The sequence below is a fragment of the Arvicanthis niloticus genome, chromosome 11, assembly GCF_011762505.2.
Source record: "Arvicanthis niloticus isolate mArvNil1 chromosome 11, mArvNil1.pat.X, whole genome shotgun sequence".
Lineage (NCBI taxonomy): Eukaryota > Metazoa > Chordata > Mammalia > Rodentia > Muridae > Arvicanthis > Arvicanthis niloticus.
The window spans coordinates 28,952,385-28,974,699 of record NC_047668.1 but is presented as its reverse complement, the minus strand read 5'-3'; the positions used below and the strand labels follow the sequence as shown (position 1 = coordinate 28,974,699).

The following is a 22,315-nucleotide window of genomic DNA, read 5'->3' as shown; positions in this document are numbered from 1 at the left end:
TTTTCATCAACCAGTGACCTCAATAATAAAGTAATGGCGTGAAATATAAAATATGGCATTTTCAGGAACTCTGTGTTGACGTCCACTGTTAAATCAATTATATTGTGCTCTACATCCATCATGGAGACAGCCAAATTAATGACTAGACCGTATTACAGTCTGCTAATTTCCCACATAAAAGTTCAGTTGCAGAATTACAATTTCTTTGTCAAAGATTTCTCATTTCATGTCCTAAATCCTCTTTTGCTGTATTTCCTGCATCTCTTTAATTAGGTGCCTGGCTTAGGGTTTCTCATATTGTTTGTACCTTATAAAAGTTGAACCAAGTAGCTTCATTAATTTGTGTCATTGGTTATTGCTTGCTCAGTTAACTTTACAACACAAACTACCTTCTTTGAAATATAGGACAGACTTCTTTATGCCTCCAATTTTAAAATTATGCCTTTTGTCCCTAAATGAATCATTTAGATTCCCCTAACTCTCTTCACTTATGAATTCATTTATAAATCAGTAAATTAAAATTAATTCTGAGCTAGAGACTCAAAGTTTTCGCCTCAGAATTTATGTTTTAAATGAGAGATGATACACTAGTCATGAAAACCACTATTCCAGTGTATGTGACATGATCTATATGTGCTGTATTCCTTGATTTCCTCAGCCACTCTTTTATCATGTACATACTATAATTATTATGTTTATTAATTAATAAGATAAAATGTGAAAAGGCAATTTTCCAAAGGCCACATCTCCTTGACCTAGTTGGGACTTGAAGTGTCTGTTTTTGTGTAAAGACAGAAAGCACAGTGGGAAGACTTGTGCTATGGTGTCCCAGCAGTAAACATTAGTGATCTACCTTGTTGCTTTCCTCTGCTGTAAAAGATGAGAATCAAATTAGATGACTTCTAGGGCCCGTTCAAATCTAATAGCTGAAGACTGTTATTTTTAAAGAGAACAAAGAGAATTCATATCTTTTCTGTATCTCTCCAAACCTTTCAATCTACATAGAGTATTCATAATTTCAAAACCAATAAAAAAGTTCTCAGAGGAGTGTTCAGTTTAGAAAGTAGTTCTCATAACTCAAGTCAAAATTAATAATTAAATCTAGTAACTAGGAATTTGAAAAATTTGATTTTTCTGAACCTTAGAACATTCAAAATTGAATGTAAGAATACATTTGTTTTTGGAGTCTATATTCTTTAAAAGCTGACTTTAAAACAAAATGAAATGTTTCATTTTCTGCTTTTTAAAAAGATGATAGTCTTTGATACTAGTGCATAAAATTATTGTGCCATGTAATTTCTAAACATCAGTTTACAATGATAAAAAATTTATCGACCAAAAGTAACATGACACCTGATTATGTAAGCGGTATTTTGTTTTGGTTAAGAATTACATTATTGATAGTGATAAGAGCTCAATTAAAGCTATTATGATTTTAGGAATGCAGCCACATACAGAGTTTGTAAGGAATTACTTTTCTTAAGCTTTTTTTTTTTTTTTAATCCAATATTCTCAAGAATGGTCTAAGCTTTGGAAAGAAGTTGGAGAGGGAAGCACAACAACAGGCTTCTTAGGACTAAGAATATCTTGATGTTCGCTCTTTGTGGATCTACAGGTGAGATTCTGGGAAATTTATTAATTGTATTTGGGGTCCAGACATGCACTGTTGAGTCGTCCTGGGGGCAGATGGTAATTATGCTGTGCTGTTCTGTTTTGGAGTGATAAAGGTAAATGGATAATTCAGGTCTATTGACCATGTCAAGTGAGTATCCAGTAGCAAACTAAAGACAGGAAGAATCAAAACACTTGCATCTCGAAGTCATACGTTATTGTATTTACTCCTTTGCTTTATTTATTCATAACCTTCAGACTGTGCAAAACAATGCTGTCAACATTTAGACACACATAGGGTAGTACAAGAGAACTATATAAATGATGTTTTTGGTTTGGTTTGGTTTTACCACTATAGACCTTTTAGTTTTGGCTTTTTCTAGGAAAGAATTATTGCTAAAGACTTTAGGTTGAGCTGTCATGTGTGGACAATGGAAGATATTTAGATGAAAATTAAGACTGTTTCATTTAAGCTGCAAAGGTGGCTATGTCAATGAAATGTTTGTCATGCTGCCATAAGTACTTGAGTTTAGATCCTTGAAATGTATAAGCACAGTGAGATTTATGCCTATAATCCCAGAGACAGGAAGATCCTTGGGACATTGCAGCAAGGCCGACTGGCAAATCGGTGAATTTTAGACTCTTGAATGACCAACCTGAGAGAATAAAATCTAGAGTGATAGAGGAAGACACTCAATGTTGATCCTGGCCTCCACCTTCATGTGCACATAGCTATATGTGCACATACTCATACACATACACACACAACAAAAACTCAAGTTTTTTGATGTACCATATATCTATATATTTTTAAAAATGAGTATTTCCAAGGCAGTTTTAATTTTCTCTCACCATTTTAATTTTATAAAGGTATTAATTTAGATGTTTCTTTAAATATAATCACAGGAGCATGTTAGAGAAAGAGTGAACTAGTCATCCACAGGTTTCCTTAGCAAGTGGAAAATCTTGTAGTTGTAAGAGTGAGAATTGAGCATCTGTCACTTGTCCTCTGCTGAAGCTTTTCCTTCCCCATTACTAAGCTTGGTCATTTTGTCAGAAGAGCTGGTGTTTGTTTGTTTGTTTGTCTGTTTGTTTTGGTGTATCTAGGCAATATTGTCAGCATTTTTAAAAGTGCTTAACTAGAGTACAATAGTTGTTACAATTATTTCAACATCTTGAGTCACTTCTGTTTTGACCATGTGTAGATGCTAATCTTAAAAATATCTAATACACTATTCGTTTTTTTTTTAAGAATGTACCATTGCTTTTCCTACAATTTGGATTTCAAAACAAGGGTAAAGGCAAAACCAAACAGCTCCTGTGCTAAATAGTCATGACAGCACCACAATGGCAGCCCCCTGGGGGCTGGTGCAGAAAGACCATGAGATGGATGTCCACATGGGAACCCTGGAAACTTCCAGATGCCAGTGGTATTTGAAGTGGTATTTGATGGAGTGAGTCTGAAAGCAAAGCTCAGTGGATATAAACATATCTTCTTATCTTTCTCTGAGGTGGAGATTACTTCCTAACGTTATCCCTATTGCTGAAAGTATGGAACTTTAGAATTTCTTGTAATTTTAATAATTTGCATTTTTATGTGATACTTAACTAAAATCAAAAGAAAGAAGAAGACAGATAAAAAACATTGAAAGACAAAAATACATGGTACCACGATTTATTAGATTTTTGGTACTTAAAATTTCTGGTTATATCTTAGGACATTATATATTTTTTAAACTAAAATATTGATTGTTTATTTTTTCACTATGATTATAGTAATTTTTTGGTAAACTGATATCTATTAAATAATTGGTAAAATAATTGGTAAATTCATTAATTAGTTCTTGTTTACTTAAAAGCTATGATATTCTTATATAAACAAAGAAGTGTTGCATTATTTGTTCTCATGGCTTCTTTTTCTTTCTTTTGGATTTGTTATGTGATTGGTGATAAATATGTTAGACATAAAAATGCCCAGAGAAAGGCATTGTTACAGGTATGCATTACAAATAAAATTGAAGAGAATTAAGGTTATATTTAGCTCAGAACCTGAAAACTAACAATAGTGTGGAAGTGCTGTTCATTGCATGAGTGTGTGTGTGTGTGTGTGTGTGTGTGTGTGTGAGAGAGAGAGAGAGAGAGAGAGAGAGAGAGAGAGAGAGAGAGAACAGGTGTGAGTATGTATGTGGGCATGTGCACGCGTATGTGAGTGTGTATTTCTGCTACTCATGTGCACGCGTATGTGAGTGTGTATTTCTGCTACTCATTATTTCCAATCTATTATAGAACAATAACATGAACATAAACTATTGGGAGATCAGATGATGTTAGAAACTGAGATGTTGATAACCATTTGTGAGTAACGTGGATATCTGTAATTTCTGCTGGCTAACCGTTTTCATGTGTGAAGCCAGAGACTGAGTAACCAATGGGAGCATGTGTGTACCCATGGAAATAACAGGTAGGCTTTCCCAGAATTTACATTTGACAAAGTGGTGCTGATATGTTGAAATCACAGAGGCTATCTTGTAGGACAGCTGAGAGCCATTAAAACACATTTATCAATGTAACCTTTACTGAAGTAGAGTGAACATGCGCCTTCATTGCCAGGAGGTTTTGCACACATTGGACCAAGTAAATTGATGCTATATTTTTATTACCCAATACATTACTTTTATCACATGGCTCAAAAGCCGTCACGATCTGTGTCCTGATTAGTTACAACTGCATACCAGTTCTCTTCTTCATCATCAGTTAATTGCCTTTGTAGTTTATCCTATCCACCATCCAGTCACCTGCTCTAAGTCACCAAACAGGGATGAAGAAAGAGCATTAAATGGATGAGGTGGTTGGGCAGTGACTGAGGACTGAGTAGCCGCTTTTCAGAGTATAATTGAGTAATAAGGAGAGGGTAGTCTGGCATCAGATTTCTGGTGGAGGGACAAATGTACACTAAATGATAGGAATTGCAGACAATCCAGCTCAAAGTCACAATAACAGCTACTGATGGCTGCACTGTCTCCCCAACCGTCTGATCATAACTCAACCAGCAGTTAAACAGCTGGGAAGCCCTGTCTCCCTGTCTTATTTCCCCCATGCTCCAAGGGCTATAGTAGCAACAGCAGCCTCAGCAGCCAAGCAGGGCTGTAGCTTGCAGCCAAGCAGACCGACGCCGCCTCATCACCACACACACACACACACACACACACACACACACACACACACACATTGCACATACTTCCCGAATCAACGCGTTGTCACACAAATCCTGAACCACGACAGATGAGAGAAGAGCAATAGGCACGGACAACAGGTATTTCCTCTCTGACAAATTCAGTTTCATTCCCAATGCTTATTAGTTTGCATAAGGAAAGAAGCCTTTGCGATACCTAGCCTGTGCGAACTACCACAGGACTGGAGGTGGCCTCGGCAGGGGAGGGTGAAGTGGGAGGAGTGAGATGTGGGGAAGAGAAGATGCCAAAATTGACTTTCAGGCTCCGGAAGCCTACAGCTTCCAGCCTCCGCTGTTTTTGAGTTGCAAATGATCTGGGAGTGGTGGGTTGCAGGCAGCCCGTGCCATTGCCTGGAAGAAGACTTCCATCTTTCAGTCACTAGTTCCAACGGGCCGTGTGTTCTGGAAGGGGGTGGCAGCAGGGAGGAGGATGCTCTGAGCAGAGTTCTTGAAGCTTAGCTCTTGGGGGAAGCCGGGCTGTGTGGGAGCCTTCTGACTGAGCAGGGAGCGTGTGAATTGGAAAGGATCCTGAGAGCTGGCTGGTCCCAGTTCCTCTCCGGAAAAGCTGTCGCTCTCGCTTCAGAGATGCGCCTAGCCTTCGCCTGCATCACGCTGCAGTAAGTTCAACTCAGCACGGTTGGCAGTTTGAGTGGCCTCTGGGTATGTGGTGCGGGGGAAGGGAAGCTGAGAAGAAATGGCGAGGAAAGTTAGGAAAGCAGAGCTTCAGATTTTCCATGCAAATCTGAAAGCATTTCGTGTCCCTCACTTCTGTGCTAGTTATTGGTTGCCTTACTGTTATCTGCAGCAGGGAACCTAATGTTAGCTAAGTAAGTCTGGGGAAAGTGCTCAGTTCATTGTGATTTCAGGCAATAAGCCTGGTGAGCGAGTGTGACCTCCTGAAAGTTACGGATGAGATGGAAGGTTGCCTGTGGGGGCGGATGGTGAGGAATCAAAGAAGCCGGCTTCGATTTTTAAATGCCCCGATTGTCTTAAATTCCATTCTAGATTCATTTCCTAATTTGTGCATAAACAAATAAAGCAAGCACGTCGTTTACTTACTTTTATAATATTAAAACTAAAGAACTTGATCAATAGCTAGCTGCTTGATGACAGTCTGGGCGACATGGATGGTCTGGCTAAACATTCAGATTCTTCTCCGTGGGTGGGGTGGAGAGCCTCCCAGGTTCTTACTGCTACCACCGTCTCAGCGCCTAACCAGTGTCATTTGAAATACTTATGATTTGAAAGGGATTATTTTTACACGTAGATGCCATTGTACTTAGCACTTAACAGGACTGTGTTTGCTGCCAGAAGAAAATGAAGGCTTAAGAACTTTCCAAAACAACTCCAGCCAGTTTATTCAAAGTGCAGATAACCAACTCTTAAAAATAGGTCAGCATGGGCCAGGCTATTGTAAAGCAAATTACTGAATAAACAAGGAGGTTGGCAGAGTCCTAAATGTCCTTTTCAAAAGGAAAGTAGAAATAACTTAAAACAGTTGGGATTATCTGGCCAGTTTTTCTCTCATGGAAAATCTCATGGAATCTCCCCCCAACCAATTATTTTTTTTAATGATAGAAAAAAAAAAAACAGAAAAGAGAAATAAAAGAATATCTTAATTAGAAAAGATGACTTCCACTTAGTTGAAGGATTGCTGGAGAAATGCCTGTTTCAGTATATTTTATTCCAAGAAAAATTATAGTTACAACAGAAGGTACCTAAAGCAGGCTCCAGGACTCGAGAATCTTCCAATAGACAATTGCATATACACTATGATAGATTTTATAGGTCAAAGTGGTTTCAAACTTTTAAGGTCATGTCTGTGGCCAGACATGACTTACACCTGTTCTCCTACCCAGCTCTAAAACAGGAGGACTATTGAATTTGAAGCCAGACAGAGTTACATGGGGAGTTCTAGATCATGGAGTGTGACACTGTCTAAAAACTAGAAAGAAAGAAGATACTAAAATTAGTAATTTTTGTGAAATGCAATGTAATCTGAAATCCGCTATTATGAGAACAGAGGAAATCCAGGGCTGCATTTATCCTGCCAGTTTACTTTAAAATTGGCTAAATCCTTCCCTAAACCATCCAATCTATTACTTTATTACAAATAAGACAAATCAAGGAGTAATCAAAATTGTACTGACTAGTCAGCTACTCATCTCAGAATTCTCTAAATATAAAGGCTTACTCAGTGTTTGGTCAATTTTTGTTCTTTGATATATCCAACCATTTAGAAACCATTCTGCCTATCAAAAACTTTCATGTGTAATTCTTAAATTACCTTGTGTTACCTTGTAACCTTGTGAAACAATGAGTAGCTTGTGATCTAGGGAATATGTTTTCATGGTTCTACATATGGTAAATATTTTACACAGCAATGGAGAGAAAGAGAGAGAGAGAGAGAGAGAGAGAGAGAGAGAGAGAGAGAGAGAGAATGAATATCCTTATAAAACTGTAAGTATATGCTGGGATGAGTTTCCAAGCAGTTTCCTAACACTCTTGACAACAGACACTGAGAGCTTGAAGTCAGATATTCAGCTAATTGAAGAAAAACCTGGCTAAGAATCCCACAGCCATCTATCAAGAGTTCTTCAAGAAAGAAGCTTATTAGAGCCAAGTTATAGCAATGCATTTACTTCATGCTTCACAGTTCTGTCATACTGCAAGAAGAGTAGGTATTGCATCTGGGAAGATGATTGTTAAAAGTACTTTGTAGATAAATTATTTTAATTTTTAGACCATTAGTGAAATTTGTGGCAACTGTGTCTGGCCTAGGTGAAAAGCTTGGGACTCAGGCTTTGCCTTGCATACTTTTGAAAGAAAGAAATATCTGTAGTCGGAAATCTCAAAGTTAGTAGCTAGTCCCTGAATCTAAATCTACCTACTAATAATAACTGGAGTTATACACAGGCCAGGGAAACCACTTGAACATCATCCTTTCCTGGATGGCTTCAGGATCAGAGCTGTATTTATATGTACATGACAGCTACAGAATCCCCACAGAAGCGATACCTCCAGCCAAGAGCACCTGCCCAGAAGAAGCTTCAGGCAAAGTTGTGAATGATATTTTTTTTCCACATCCTGTAGGATTTTCTCTTTCCTAAAACCCTGATATGAAGTTTAACCTCAAGTAAGCGTTCCGTGGGTAAAGCATGTTGAATGGGATATCGTATTGATAGTATAACAGCTATAGCAGGGAGACATTTTCTACCATTTAAAAGAAATTTCAACCCAGGACTGAACTTAAAAAGAATATATTGAAAGCAATAGAGTTGACAATGTTGATAACCTCCCTGGTGTGCCTCCCACTTCTAGTCCCTCTGCTACCTTTTCTACTAAGGAAGAACTCTGCTGTGGTGCAGATAATTTCACTGTATCACTTTTGAAGGTGCTGGGATTTGGATTTATTTGAGAAATCATGCTATGTAAGAGAGATTGCCTTGCTCATTTTATACTCAAGATTGAAACCACAAAAATTGGAATCTAACTTGACCCCAAGTCCGAACTTGGCATAGTCAGTGTTCCAATTTCTGGATTTATAAACAGTGGAAATGAAACTGGGCTGGTTGCCAAGAGTCAAAAGATGATGGGGCTAACAGGGGAGGAAAGGATTTCAAAGTTCCAAGAGGAAACTCCTCCATAGGAGGATGCTGTAGAAATATGGGTACCTGTTTTATCCTGCAAGACGTGGAAATACAAGTTCTTTGGGCTGTGTTTGAGGTAGACTTTAAAGTCAAGTATAAAGCAAAGACTTAGCCATATCCTATAAAATTTGATTATAAAAGTTAATTGGGTTTCCCTTCGGGCAATCCTTACATATTATTAAAAGAAGAAAAAGAAGACAGATAACGAGTACAGTGTGGAAAGGGCCAGGTGACGAGATGAAATGATGACATGCATGGAATACCATTGGCTCGTGCATAATCATTTTCTAAAAATTTGCCAGGAAAGCTGATTAACCACCATTAACTAATGAGGATGAAACTAAAATGATTCTCTTAGGTAAACTGTCACATGTGAAGGAACCTAACCAGGCTACTGTCACAGATCTCCTTCCCACAGAAGAGGCAAGCAAGCAAGAGTGCAATGAAAATGTTACAGGCTTAGAGCCAAACAATATTCCAGGATTGGTCTTTCTCAGCATGCTAAATTTAAACAGCAGACTTTTATTTTTCTTCAAGGATTATCTGAGCTAAGGATTTGAAATGAAGGGTTCTCCTTTTAACAGGAAGTTTGTATTGCATTATAAATTTAAAGCACGGTGTCCTTGACTTGGTTATTTTTGACTGGCAGCTGTCAATCACACTAAATGCAGGAAGCAAAAGCTATTAACTCAAAATCGGAAAATAACAGAAAAGTGCTCTGTAAACAGGGTCCATGCTACAGCACTGTTCTCGTGTGTGTGTGTGTGTGTGTGTGTGTGTGTGTGTGTGTGTGTGTGTGTATGTGATAAAGGAGGCCTTTGGTCCTGACTCATTCTCATTTCATTTGTAACATGTCTTGTTGGGAGTGGAAGCAGTGTGTTGAGGGTTGACTTTTAAGCAGTTTATTAACATTGTCTCCTTTGCCCATTGGCTGTCAGCCTCTTATAACTTAAATATAAAAGGAGTAGCTTTTATCGAGTACTTCCTACACGACAGTGCTTTCACAAGCATCATACATGTAATCTTGACTATAACCTTAACTTGACAATCCTACCCATATTCTTCCTTTCCATTATATAAAGGAAGAAACTGAAGAATATAAATGAAGAAGGGTCAAGTGACTTTTTCTACAGTCACAAGTTGGTAGATCTGAGTCTTGAATCCAGACAGTCTGGCTCTGGAAATCATGCTTTTAAACAAAAAGCTGCAAGCTCACAAATAAGCCCTCTTCTTATTATAACCCCGAGAGTATACACTACTCCTTACCTTCCTTGTTTCTGCTAACATTCCATTCTTTGTCTGAAATTTATTTATTTATTTATTTATTTATTTATTTATTTTCATCTTATTTATTTATTTATTTATTTATTTATTTTTTTTTTTTTTTTTTTTTTTTTTTTTTTTTTTTTTTTTTTTTTTGAGACAGGGTTTCTCTGTGTAGCCCTGGCTGTCCTGGAACTCACTCTATAGACCAGGTTGGCCTCTCAGAGATCCGCCTGCCTCTGCCTCCCAAGTGCTAGGATTAAAGCCGTGTGCCACCACTGCCCGGCATGAAATTTATTTCTTGACAAACAAACTCCTCTTGATTTTCCTGCACACTGAAGTATTTCACTTCAAGGTGCATCATTATGCTTAAATTTCTACTTTAATATCAGACACACTGGGGATTCTGTCTTGATTCTAACCACTGGCTTTACAGTCTGTGAGGTTACTCCAATTTGTGCTTTTTCTTGCCAGTAAAGTCAGAAATTATCTGGCTTCTTCACTGAGGACAGAAGCTACTTGTTTATTTTCAAAATTTTAGTGCTTTACAGAACACAGTTTTGGAGCTTAGTAAGAACTTGATATAATCAACTGAATTCAATCTCTTAAATAATAGGGAAACCCAATTCTATAATGGTTAAAACTAATGTTCTCAACAAATCAGAAAATTAAATTTTAATATAAGATCTGAGGCAGACAAATAACTGGGTTAAGAAGAACTTACAAAAACACTATAAAATCATTCTAAACACATTTACTATCCTATGTAGTTTGGGTTGTGATTCTATTATACTAAATTCTTGAGACTTAACGTTGTTTCATATTCTGGAGGGGGGGATATGTCTTTGCATAGAAATTGTGGGTGTGTCTTGCATCAAAGCACAAAATTCACTTCTTATGCACAATTTATACAAATAGCATGAAGGTTAGTTTACACGGTATTCTTTGCATAGCTGTATTTTGACTTTGCATGTTATTTTAGTTAGATATGGAAATCTCTGCCTATGTTTCAGATCTCCACTTAGGAAGCTCCTAAATTCTGGGTATTTAAGATTTCTTATTATGTATTTATAATATAGGGGATAGATTCAATACAATAAATTGATATATTATTTCCAAATAACAAATTAACATTATTTATTGATATCTAATTTCTGGGGTTGAAATATTAATTTATGTTTAGACAAAATAAAATCAAATGTTGGAATAAGTGATGTATCAAAGGAGCTCTCTCCTTTGGTAGTAGCACAAAGTTGAAAACAATTCATTTATTTGGAGACAGGTTGTCAAAGAGTTCAAGTTGGTCTTAAACTTATTATGTAACTGAAGATGATGAAATGTCTGATAGTACTTAATCCACTTTCTAATGCTGGCATTGTCTGTGTATGCTACCACATCTAGTATCTGTGGTGCTCAAAATCAACACCACGACTTATCACAAAGTAAGCAAGCAGTCTACAGTCTAAAGCTACATTCCCAGCCAAAAAAAAAAAAAAAAAAAAAAAAAAAAAAAAAAAACCCTCAGGTTTTTGTATCTTAGATTTATTGAAGAAAAACTTCTTAGACGGTTTTAACCTAACCATAACAAACTCATGAACATGCTGCTCATGTCTGTCAGCAGAACTTTCCATTCATCATTATCACCAGGGAAGAAACCATAGTTCATGAAGAGAAATCAGTCTTTAGTCTGTCTTCCAAAGACATGCGTCCAGTTCTTGTGATAATTTAAATTCTATTATTTTACATATTTAAATCCCATGACGATGTGAATTGGACCTGGCACATGGAAGAGATATTTCATAGTCCCATCTGAGGTCAAATCATTCTATACTATTTTTCTCTCTAATCCCCATAAATCAAGTTATCACATAAGAATTTAATCAGTAGGAGGACAGGTCAGAAGGGAAGCGTGTTAGCTATTTAAAATGTCTTTAGAGTTTCATTAAATGAGTAGTCACAGTATGATGGTCCCCTAGCAAAGCAGCTGGTCCTTGCTTTATATTTTACTATCTTTGCCTTTAGACAATTCCACATTTTGATGGTTCATGATGAGCTAGAAATATAGATAATGGTTTAGAAAAAATCAACCTCACAGAAAACTGCTCAATACCCAAAGATGCTAATTTGAATGTCTTTTCCTTTATTTCTCACATATTGTGAAATAGAGATTAAAGCTTCTGATTCCATTCAAAATGCCTGCCTGGACATAATCCATAGTGCCAGATTAAACATCAGTCTAATATTCAAATGTAGCTCAGATTTCTTTTAAAATTAGCAAGATTAAAAATAAAACCCACTTCACATAAATATGTGCTTTAATTGTGTATGTTGAAGCTTTAGAAAAGAGTATTTGTAATAAATACTCAAAAAATGTGAGGCAGTGGAGAGGGTACAGAGGAAAAGTGCTTGCCACATGAACTCAAAGTCCTTTGCTTCAATCTTTAGTATCCACATGAACTTAAGGGTGGTGCTTTGCCTCTGTAACTCCAGTGCTGTGGGTGACAGAGGCAGGAGGATTCCAGGAGCTCACGGGTTAGCCTGTGTAGCTGAATCAGTTAGCTCTAGATTCAGAGAAAAAAAAAAACTGAAAAAACAAGCAAAGAAAGAAAAAACCAATGATAAGCTACACAGGAAGACACCGGAAGTCAACTTCTAGCCTTCATACCCACACAAATGTACACGTATCCATGCACATGTAGAAGCATATACCCCACTTATACCATACATGGCACAAACACATCCCCTCACACATATACACATGCCCTGCTTATACACATTTGTATAGATACACTTCACACACATATACACACACATCCACACACATTCACTCACACACACACAGAGGGAGAGAGAGAGAGACAGAGAGAGAGAGAGAGAGAGAAAGAGAGAGAGAGAGAGAGAGAGAGAGAGAGAGAGAGAGAGAGAGAGAGAGAAAGAGAGAATCACATTAGTTATTTCTAGTCCCAGATGACTTGGAATCTTGTTTCAGATATATTAAGAAAAAAATGTCCTAAAGGGACTCTAAATGTATACAGTCCTTACTTTTTTATATTAATTAAATTAGTGATACTTGTAGTTATTTGTTATCTTACACTTTCTTTCTAGACTATTTTCATTATTATTTTACTCAAAATCATTTTCTTGAAATATTTAAAAAGAGGTTACTATTAACATACATAAATCAGAAATGCATTGTAAGCTTCCCCCAATAGGGTAGCGTAAATAACCCACAAACCTCAGTAATTGTAATTTTTCACATCATTCTAAAACTACAAATAAACTCTTTTATTTTTTGTTCTAACATTATTTTTTGTTCTAACCTTCCCGAAAACACTCATGCCATTCATTGAGTACAGCAGATAGTATTCTGTTTTGTTCTATGTGGATTAGCCTGCTGTTGTTACCGATGTGTACCTCTTATGTGAGGAAACCAATTGTCCAGACAGACAGCCTTTGAGTTATATATAAATGAAAAGGAATGGAGTGTGCTATGGGAAACCATTTCAGAATCCTTGACCTGAAAATGGAACCAGAAGAAAGATGAGTTGGTGGTTTATTCGGCAACCTGTTTTGCTGACACAGAGAACATAAGGGAGTGTTTCTTCCTTGGCTGTTCACCAAATCTTCTCTTTGCTGGCTAATGAAGAGAGGGAGACCTGGAAAATTCTCACTTGTCTGGCCTTTCCTCAAGTGGATTTTGAATTCTGTAACCAATAGCCAGCTATTTCTGGGAAGTTTAAGGGTCATGTGAATGGAGTTACTAAGATTGCCTCATCAAGAGACAGACAGGTTAACGCCATGCCCCTGTTTCTGATTTTATTCTTTAGCCATTGATAGATTTCCTCTGTGAAGCATTCTGCCAGGGTTAGCAAAAGATGAGTCAGGAAATCAGAGAAATCCTTACAGTGCTAAAAGTTGCCATAACTCTAGTACCTGGGAAGGACCCAAGGAAATATACATAATATGGAGCCAAGTACAAGATTTACTCTTATAATCTTACTTTGATAAGAATTAAGAACTGATACTAACAACAGAGGAACCAAGTGGCATGGGAAGAATCTGGTTGCCAGAACCATTAGGACGACTCTCTCAAAGCTGCCTGCCCCACTCCATTCTGTTGCTCTTCATCGTGGCTCTGATCTGTGGTGCTTACAGCAAGGGTAGGAGGTGACAGTGAGTTCAGGGGATTACACCTAAGCTGACGTAATCATTTGACCAAAGTTGATGCCTTCACGGTTAATCAAATTCTCTGAATTATTAAACAGAACATTTTCATTCAGTCAAAAAAAAAAAAAAAACATGACTCCTACGTTACCTCTTCTTTTTGCTTTATATTATGGAATTATTCAGCTTTGGACAGCTTTGAAAGAATAGGGAAATGCAAGTACTTAATGTTGCTTAGTAACTTCTCTCATCTGTCATTTAGAGCCGCACATTAGCAACTGTAACTTCCCCACACTTGTCCCAAATTACTAGAATCAAGAGAGAGCACACAGCTGATGAGTCACTTTGCTATCCTGTTGTTCTTAATAAGAGATCTGAATACCAGGATGGGTGTTCTATTGTTACGTAAGCTTGTTTGTCGCAGCATATGTTAGAACTTTCTATTTGCCAAACAGAAGTCCCTGCTTGTCACCTGTTAAACAAGGGTACCATAAAAGCCATTCAGAGAACTATGTTTTCTACTTGTTTAAAGCAGAGATTTGCAACCTGTGGGTCACAACCGTTCACAGGTGTCTCCTCTCCTCGCAGTCTGCATATCAGATATTTACATTATGATTCACAACAGTAGCAGAATTATAGTTCTGAAGGATGAAAATTATTATATGGTTTGGGTGTCACCACAACATGAGGAACTGTATTTAGAAGGGGTTGCAGTGTTAGGAAGGTTGACAACAACTGGTCAAGTATCCAGTTTGGGATGTGCTCTATACAAAACTATACATAACCATGGATTTTGTAGAGAGAAGTACTGAGGTTTTGATCTTCAGTTGGAAATCTTCTCTTGTGTCTATTGATGAAGCTTTTATCCAAGTTATCTGGATGCTTTCTTGTATGGCATTTGATGCTTAACATATAGGTTTTTATAAGTATATGGATACTTCACATGAAAAGATCTTTCATTTGACTTTAATTTTCAATTTTATGTCTTAACAAATGGACTTCCATTCTTAACATTAATGATATGGTTAGACAAAACCCAGCATCTCTTATATTTGGTGTAGTTTTCATTTGTAGCACCATGTTGATCAGAATTTCTTCTCAAATTATGAATACCAAAGGCACATTGACATAGTCCTTCAGACACAGTATGTATGAGAGTCTGTAGGTAGAGGTTTAAAGTACAGACTTCCACAGTGTTAATCACAGAGTCTCTCATTCTGGCAACATCTATTAAAATGTCTTTGAAACTTGGAGGTATAAAGTTAAGTACTGACTTATTAGCATGCAACTACCCATTTGAAACATTTTTAGCACCTACATTGCATCAGAATAGACGATTCTGGAAATAAAATTATAACTATAATCTGACCTTGATACCAAGGAAATCCTAAATTGAGATGTGAAAGAAAACATATAGATGTAGAAATTAGAAAACATCAACCTATGTGTAGTAATGTGTGCAGGCACCTGTAATATAGGAGTCAAGGAGAGAGAAGACTAATAAATTAATTATACTATTACAATCTGAATTGAGTCTTGAGGAGAAATTATGAATTCATTTTAAAAAGGACAAGGGCACTGATAAAGAAATATCTAGTGATCATTTTTCTCTTATTTCCCTATGAATACCAGTGTGTCTGTCATTTTAGGCAAGTACAACTCTTGAGTGAGCAGTGACCTATAATGATGAAAAAGATGAGACCAACAGACCAGGAAAGAACAATTCATTTGTTTATTTGGCTGGTAATTGGAGCATTTGGCATGGATCTGAATATCTGGAAAAATATTAGAGAGACTAAAGATAATATCAATAAACAATTTTGATGCATTTTAATATTTTTGTAGTAGGATAGGTTGCAAAGATTGAAAATGTATTGTCATAGAGAAGAAAAAACCACACCAGAAATCAGTGGGATTCTGAAGGCCAGGTAACAATGTCCTAAAACAACAGCAAAGTGATTGTCTCTGTTGGGTGTTACTGAGACTAACTGAGAAGGGGACTGAAAATACAGCAGGTATATTTGAGCACAGGGAGTTTCCTGGTTATCTAAGATGTAAAGTCATGGGGTGGAAATCAAAGCCCAGATGAAATGTACTGAATGAGGAGGAGTTCAGGAGAGGGAAGCAAGATGACTCACACAGTACATCTATGAAAGTTTGAAAAACGACAGAACCGTTTCTTGAGAATAAGTGGGTTTGCTTATTCTCAAGAACTTTTTTCTTTTTCAAATGGAATATTTTTTTTTTTAGTATTTTTACATAGACATGAGAGGATGAGCATGAAGAAAATAATTTACAAGAGAAGGCTATTTAATGCATGTGTAGCGATGCGGTCTTTGCTTTTAAAACTCGCACAGATATTGATTGTCTTTCACACGAAGAAATCATTCCTGTAGACAAAAGTCGGGCAGGTCACAATCCAAACAGACATGTAAACTTGAGGAAATCCCTCGACTATTAATTCTCCTGTCAGAGTTTTAATAAGTTGAAGCATGTTTATAATTTTGAAAGGTTAGAGAAGTTATTTGCCAGAGCCGTACAGTATGATCTATGTTGAGAAGGCACTGTTTGAGTAGGTGGTCATTAATTTACAGTGATAACAGTTTACCACAATATGCACCTCAATTCAGTTGCTTAGAAAGAGGCATAGATGTTTCATTTTATTTTTCCTTGAACTTAAAATGCTCTACCTGCCTACCGGGCAGCATCTTGTCATCTTCCTTATTTTTCCTATTGATTTGGAAACCCGAATGACCTTGTTTCACCACATCTCTTCTCATCATAACTACTGGTTAAAGTGTGTGGACGGAGAAGCCAGTTGCTAAAGCAGACATCGTTTCTGCACTGACAGTCTTCTTCATTATGTGTTAACCATTAGTCATTGGCCACTCAGCTTAGGAATCATATGGTAGAAAAGTATATACGTTGCTATCCTTCCCTTCAAGAACGAGTGCTTCCACTTACCATCCAGACAAGACCTAGCATACAACCTCAATATCCGTCTCCTCAAATCTTCATTTCCTGTACTCTTTTCCTACCAATTTACATTTGGCCAAAGTGACTCAACCGAGCATTCTGCCTGTGCCTTTTCACCCAGGTTCTTTAATGCTGCTCAAAACTCACAGAACCATGAAAACTGCTGTCTTAATAGATTTGTGATCACTCTTCTCCGTAATTCTTCTAAGCACCCACACTGTGTTTTCTTTCCCATTCTCCACTGGAGCATCTAAATAAGCTCTGCCATTCCTGCAGTCTATGTTTCATTAAAACAAAAAAGTATTTCAATGGTGCTCTCATGCTACTTTTATCTTTCTAACATTTGAACATTTAAGTTAAACTTTTTATTATGAATGGAAAATTATTGTAATTCATGGCAGCTTAATCTTCTTTTCTGCCTGCCTCTGCCTTCTTTGAGTCTTTTCCTACTTACAGCACTCAGCATCATGGTTACACTCTCATTTTCCTTGTACTCCCCCTGTGTCTTCAACATTTTTAAGTATACATAAAACAAAAAACAAATCCTTCTTCAGTGGTTAGAAATGTCCCTGGCTCAAACGAGGCATGTAAAAATGACCGAGTTAAAAGCTGTCTGAATTATGATGCTCCTTTCTTTATTGGCAATACTTAATTATTGCCTCATTATTGTCTCCCTGGGCCAACAATGTTTTCACCTTTTAGCTTTCTTAGGCAGGTGTTTGCTGCTCATATTTCCCCCCAGTTGATACTGAGCAGTAGTAAGTGCATTTGCTTGTTGTACAGACACATCATCATCCATGCTCTGTTTTAGCAAATTAGATTATTTTTAGTTTGCCTAAGTAAAGTAATTAAAACATTATTTTAATATTTTAACTATTTACATTATATGTTGTCATTAGATTGTGAGTATGCAAATGGCTTGTGGGGGTAAGCATACAGTGCATGTGTGTGTGTGTGTGTGTGTGTGTGTGTGTGTGTGTGTTTGTATGTGTGTCTGTGTATGCCATGCACTTATGTATACAAGTGCTGGTCCCAAGGACAACCTTCCATTTTGAAAGGGATTCTCATTGGAACCTTAGACTTAACTTGGCTGGTCAGTGAGCCCTAGAGAACCTCATTCTTTCCCTCCTCAGGGTTATGGTTATGTTTGCCACTGTACCCTGCTTGTCTTTGAGAATTCTGGGAGAACTCAGGTCTTCTTGCTTGTCTGGCAAGCACTTTACAGAAAGGGTCTCTCTCTCTCTCTCTCTCTCTCTCTCTCTCTCTCTCTCTCTCTCTCTCTTTGTGTGTGTATATGTGTGTGTATGTGTGCATATGTGTGCATATGTGTGCATGTATGTATGTATGTATGCACTCAATTGTGATATAAGGGAAGGGAAGGACAGTGGTTATTTACATGACTTGACACAAGCATGGAGACTATGAGGATTCCTAGGAGTAAACAGAAAGCTAGGAGGTACAAACAGAGAGAATGGAGAATAGCTTAGTTCACTTCCTTAGTGTCTCATGTCAATGTTTATGTTTCACTAATAGAGAATATCTCCCCAGCTACATCAACTTCTTCTTATTAGTATAAGGAAAGTATACTTTATAATAATCTACTCGTGGATCAAGAGTAGATATTCACTGGTTCAGGTTGTCGCATTCTTAAGACCTCCCTTTATGCTCCCTCCTTTCTTACTTTCCACCTTTCTCTTTCCAAGGCAACAAATTTCCCTCATGAATGTATCTTCAGAAGGAAATCATGGTCTACTTCTAAACTTATGTTTGTATACAACTTGCTAACCTAAGGACAATTATATTGCAAGCATGCTCTTTCCAGTTTTCTGTAGCCTCTTAGGTGATAAAATCCAATTGCCTCAGGCCCTCTAAATAATGTTTGAATTTTAACATTTATCGGTGTTTTACCTAAATAATATAAATAAACTTAGTCATGACCTGAAAAAGTATAATTAGTCTTTTCCTTTTTTAATAGTTTCGTATATGCCCTCATTATTTTATCTGTGATATTTAAAGAATATAATTTTAAAAGGAAATGAGAACTATATGAAATTTGAAACTACCAGACAGAAATATCATGTTAGATTTTATAGTTAGGTGAATTATTATAAACTGACATATGAGATGTGTGCATGTATGGATGAGTGTGTATGTCTCTGTCTCTGTCTCTCTCTGTCTCTCTCTGTCTCTCTCTGTCTCTCTCTGTCTCTCTTTGTGTGTGCGTGTGTGTGTGTGTGTACCCTTAACATTTTCTTTGATTTTAGGCATTACTGAGAGAGGCAGGTGTGCCTCGCCAACCCTGTCCAGCAGGAATTAAGACAGGGAACAACCGGTTCTTTCTCACAGCAGTTTACTCAGGATGCTTAGCAATTGGTAGTCAAGATGGCGAGTCCGCGATCCCTCCCCGGGCGCAGCTTATAAACCCTGCCAGGAGCCCATGAACTCATGCCACGTGCACCATACAGCTGAGGTCACTAAACAGCAAAACAAGCTATGTGGGATAAACAATATATTTATCAGAGTGTGCTTCAGCTGTTATAGGCTTTTGAAAACCAAGTCTTTCATCAGGGTATATGGTTCCAGATGGCTGCAAAGTTGATCTAGCCGCTTTCTACTAAAGTTGGCTCCCAACAGGCAGGCAAATGCATTTCAGTATGATAAGAGAGGAACAGATGAAAATATATAAGTTTTTTTCCTTTTATTGGATATTTTCTATTTTTACATTTTAAATGTTATTCCCTTTCCAGGTCTTTCCTTTGGAAACCCAACTATTCCATTCCCCCTTTCCCTGCATCCATGAAGGTGCTCCCCCACCCACCACTCACTCCTGCTTTCCAGCCCTGGCATTTCCCTACACAGGGGCATCGAACCCCCAAGGACCAAGAGCCTCTCCTCCCACTGATATCCAACAAGCCCATCCTCTGGCACATATTTGGCTAGAACCATGAGTCCCTCCATGTATATTATTTGGTTGGTGGTCCAGTCTTAAGCTTGGATAAACGACTTCCTTGATAGCTCTCAACAGAAGATTACTTTTACTTTGATTTAGTGAGAATTCCCTCTGTTCTGTGTTCTCCAGATACCAGTAATTTGGCATTTTATTTATTTTTTTTACCAGTAGAATTTTACTTCCTTATCTTGGGACTCTTTTCTCTCCATATTCGTTTTAGTTGCTAAGTGATTGAATATAAATGATTATTTGATTCCTGTGAGGACTTTCTTTTTGCCTCTATAATGAATAGAATAGTGCTGGCCTAATATGGCCTGGGGATTGTTTGTTCCTGGCCAGTGTGATGAGTAACCCAGCTTTCTAAATTGAGCACTAATGTATTCATTTTCCTGTCTCTTTCCACTGGGGGGATGGTGGGTGGCAGATAAGCTATAGCCCTCATTATTACCCCAGAAGCACTAAGAGATAAGATGCAGAAATATTTTTATTCAGAGCAACAAAATTCCCCCAAATTAAAGGGTGCAGACAAGATATTCCATCTAGATGGCTCCAGACACTCCAACTGCCATGATCTTGATTCTGATGGCTAGAAAGAGTCTCACTTCTGTGAGGGAGGCCAATAGCACTGAACTTTGGGAAAAAAAATCTAGTGTGGAATAAAGCGAAACCCCAGGGAAGATCTACTTACTTCCATTCTTAATCTTGCATTTATTCTTTGTAAGGATTATTGGTAGTTTGCTAGTCAATCAAACAGAATGGTAAACAAACTGAGTCATGTGCCTCATTCTTGCCAGTTGTGAAGCCTGCCTGAACCAGCCTTTTTGTTCTGACTGGTAAGAATTCCTTTACTGGACCAGCTCATGGATTGGCTGCATGAACATCGAGGGGCATGAGCAGTGCCTGGTGCCAGTTCTTTTGTGCTTCTCTTTCTTTTTCCTGTGCAAACTGAGGTGCAAATTATCTAATCCTGTTCACCTTTTCAAGATCATCAGGACAGGAAACACCCTCACAACTGGCACATATACATGTGTTCTCCCCCAAGATCATGTTTAACTACAAGGATGAAAACTGCTGGTTACAAGCAGCCAAATTCACAACTTATACCAATGTTCTGCCTTCAGCTTTTGGGGGACTGAAGATGAAGGATTAAAAGCAAGAGAAACTTGAAGAATCAGCAAGCATTCGCTTTCCATGCCTTGGGTTTTTAATAGCATTTCACCTTCAAGTCACTCTAGGTCTACCAGTGACTTTTCCTTCCTTGCTTCCTTGCTTCCTTGCTTCCTTGCTTCCTTGCTTCCTTGCTTCCTTGCTTCCTTGCTTCCTTGCTTCCTTGCTTCCTTGCTTCCTTGCTTCCTTGCTTCCTTGCTTCCTTGCTTCCTTGCTTCCTTGCTCCCTTCCTCCCTTCCTCCCTCCCTTCCTCCCTTCCTCCCTTCCTCCCTTCCTTCCTTTCTTTTTTCTTTCATTCCTTCCTTGTTCCCTCCCTCTCTCTTTCTTTCTTTCCTTCTTTTTTCTTTTGATTATTTTATTTATTTACATTCCAGTAATTCCCCACTGTTGCGGCCCGAGCTGCCCCACGTAGGGCGCCAAAAATGTTGGGAACCGCTCTTTCAATGTTGGAACCCACACTGCCAAAAGCCTTGGGGGCTAAATTGTTAGAGCCCACACTGCCCCAAGCTGCTCTGGTCAGCCGGTCGGGGTTCAGCAAGAGAGAGAGTGAGGACAGACTGGAAGAATGGAGACCAGACAGAGTCTGATTCAATCCCATTTATTCTTCAGTCTCTCTTCTTCTCTCCAAGTCCCTAGTTCCAAGTCTCTAGTGACTCCAAGTTCCAAGTTACTTCTTCCAAGTGCTAAGTGCCTAATGTCTAATTCCAAGTTCTTCCTCCAAGTGCCAAGACTCAAGTGCCTACTAGCTAATAATAATTGCCTGTCTTGAGTCTCAAGTGCCTACTACAAGTGCCTAATGCTTAATAATAATAATAATTTTTTCTGTCTTCCTCTCCCCTTTTATATGTCTCGCTTCTAAGCCATGCCTTTAAGTCATGCCCTTAGGTCTTGTCTCTAAATCTGATCTGTAAGTCACGCCCCTAAGTCACACACCTTTAAGTATCACACACCCAAGGGAAAATCCTAGGTATCTAAAACAAGATGTTATCAGAGTGTGCTCAGTTGTTGTAGGCTATTGTAATCAAGTCTCTTGTCAGGGTATATGGCTCAAGATGGCTGCAAGGTCAATAGCCACCTTCTGTTGGCTCCCCACAGCCCACCTTGCACACCCCTTCCACAGTACCTCATCCTATTCCTCTTCCCCCTTGCCTCTGAGAGGGTGCTCCCTTCACCAGGAGGTTCCCTCTTCCCTGTGGCCTCAAATTTCTCAAGGATTAAGTGCATCTTCTCCCACTGAGGCCAGACCATGCAGACCTCTGCTCTATATGTGCTGGGGTCCTTGGACATGCCCATATTACCTGG

At 38.1% G+C, this 22,315-nt stretch overlaps 1 protein-coding gene across 5 annotated transcripts in view; it reads left to right on the top strand.

The window, feature by feature from the left end:
- The first annotated feature begins 4,836 nt into the window (after positions 1 to 4,836).
- Dgkb (diacylglycerol kinase beta) overlaps positions 4,837 to 22,315 on the top strand; it is a 625,059-nt gene continuing 607,580 nt past the window's right edge. For 2 of the 5 annotated variants that reach the window (XM_034514238.2, XM_076941962.1), the window contains exon 1: positions 5,225 to 5,460. The gene's annotated coding sequence lies outside the window, so the exon portion shown is untranslated. Of the gene's footprint in view, positions 4,925 to 5,073; positions 5,461 to 22,315 lie in introns of those variants that run through there. The other 3 variants (XM_076941963.1, XM_076941961.1, XM_034514239.2) reach the window with 3 other exon arrangements.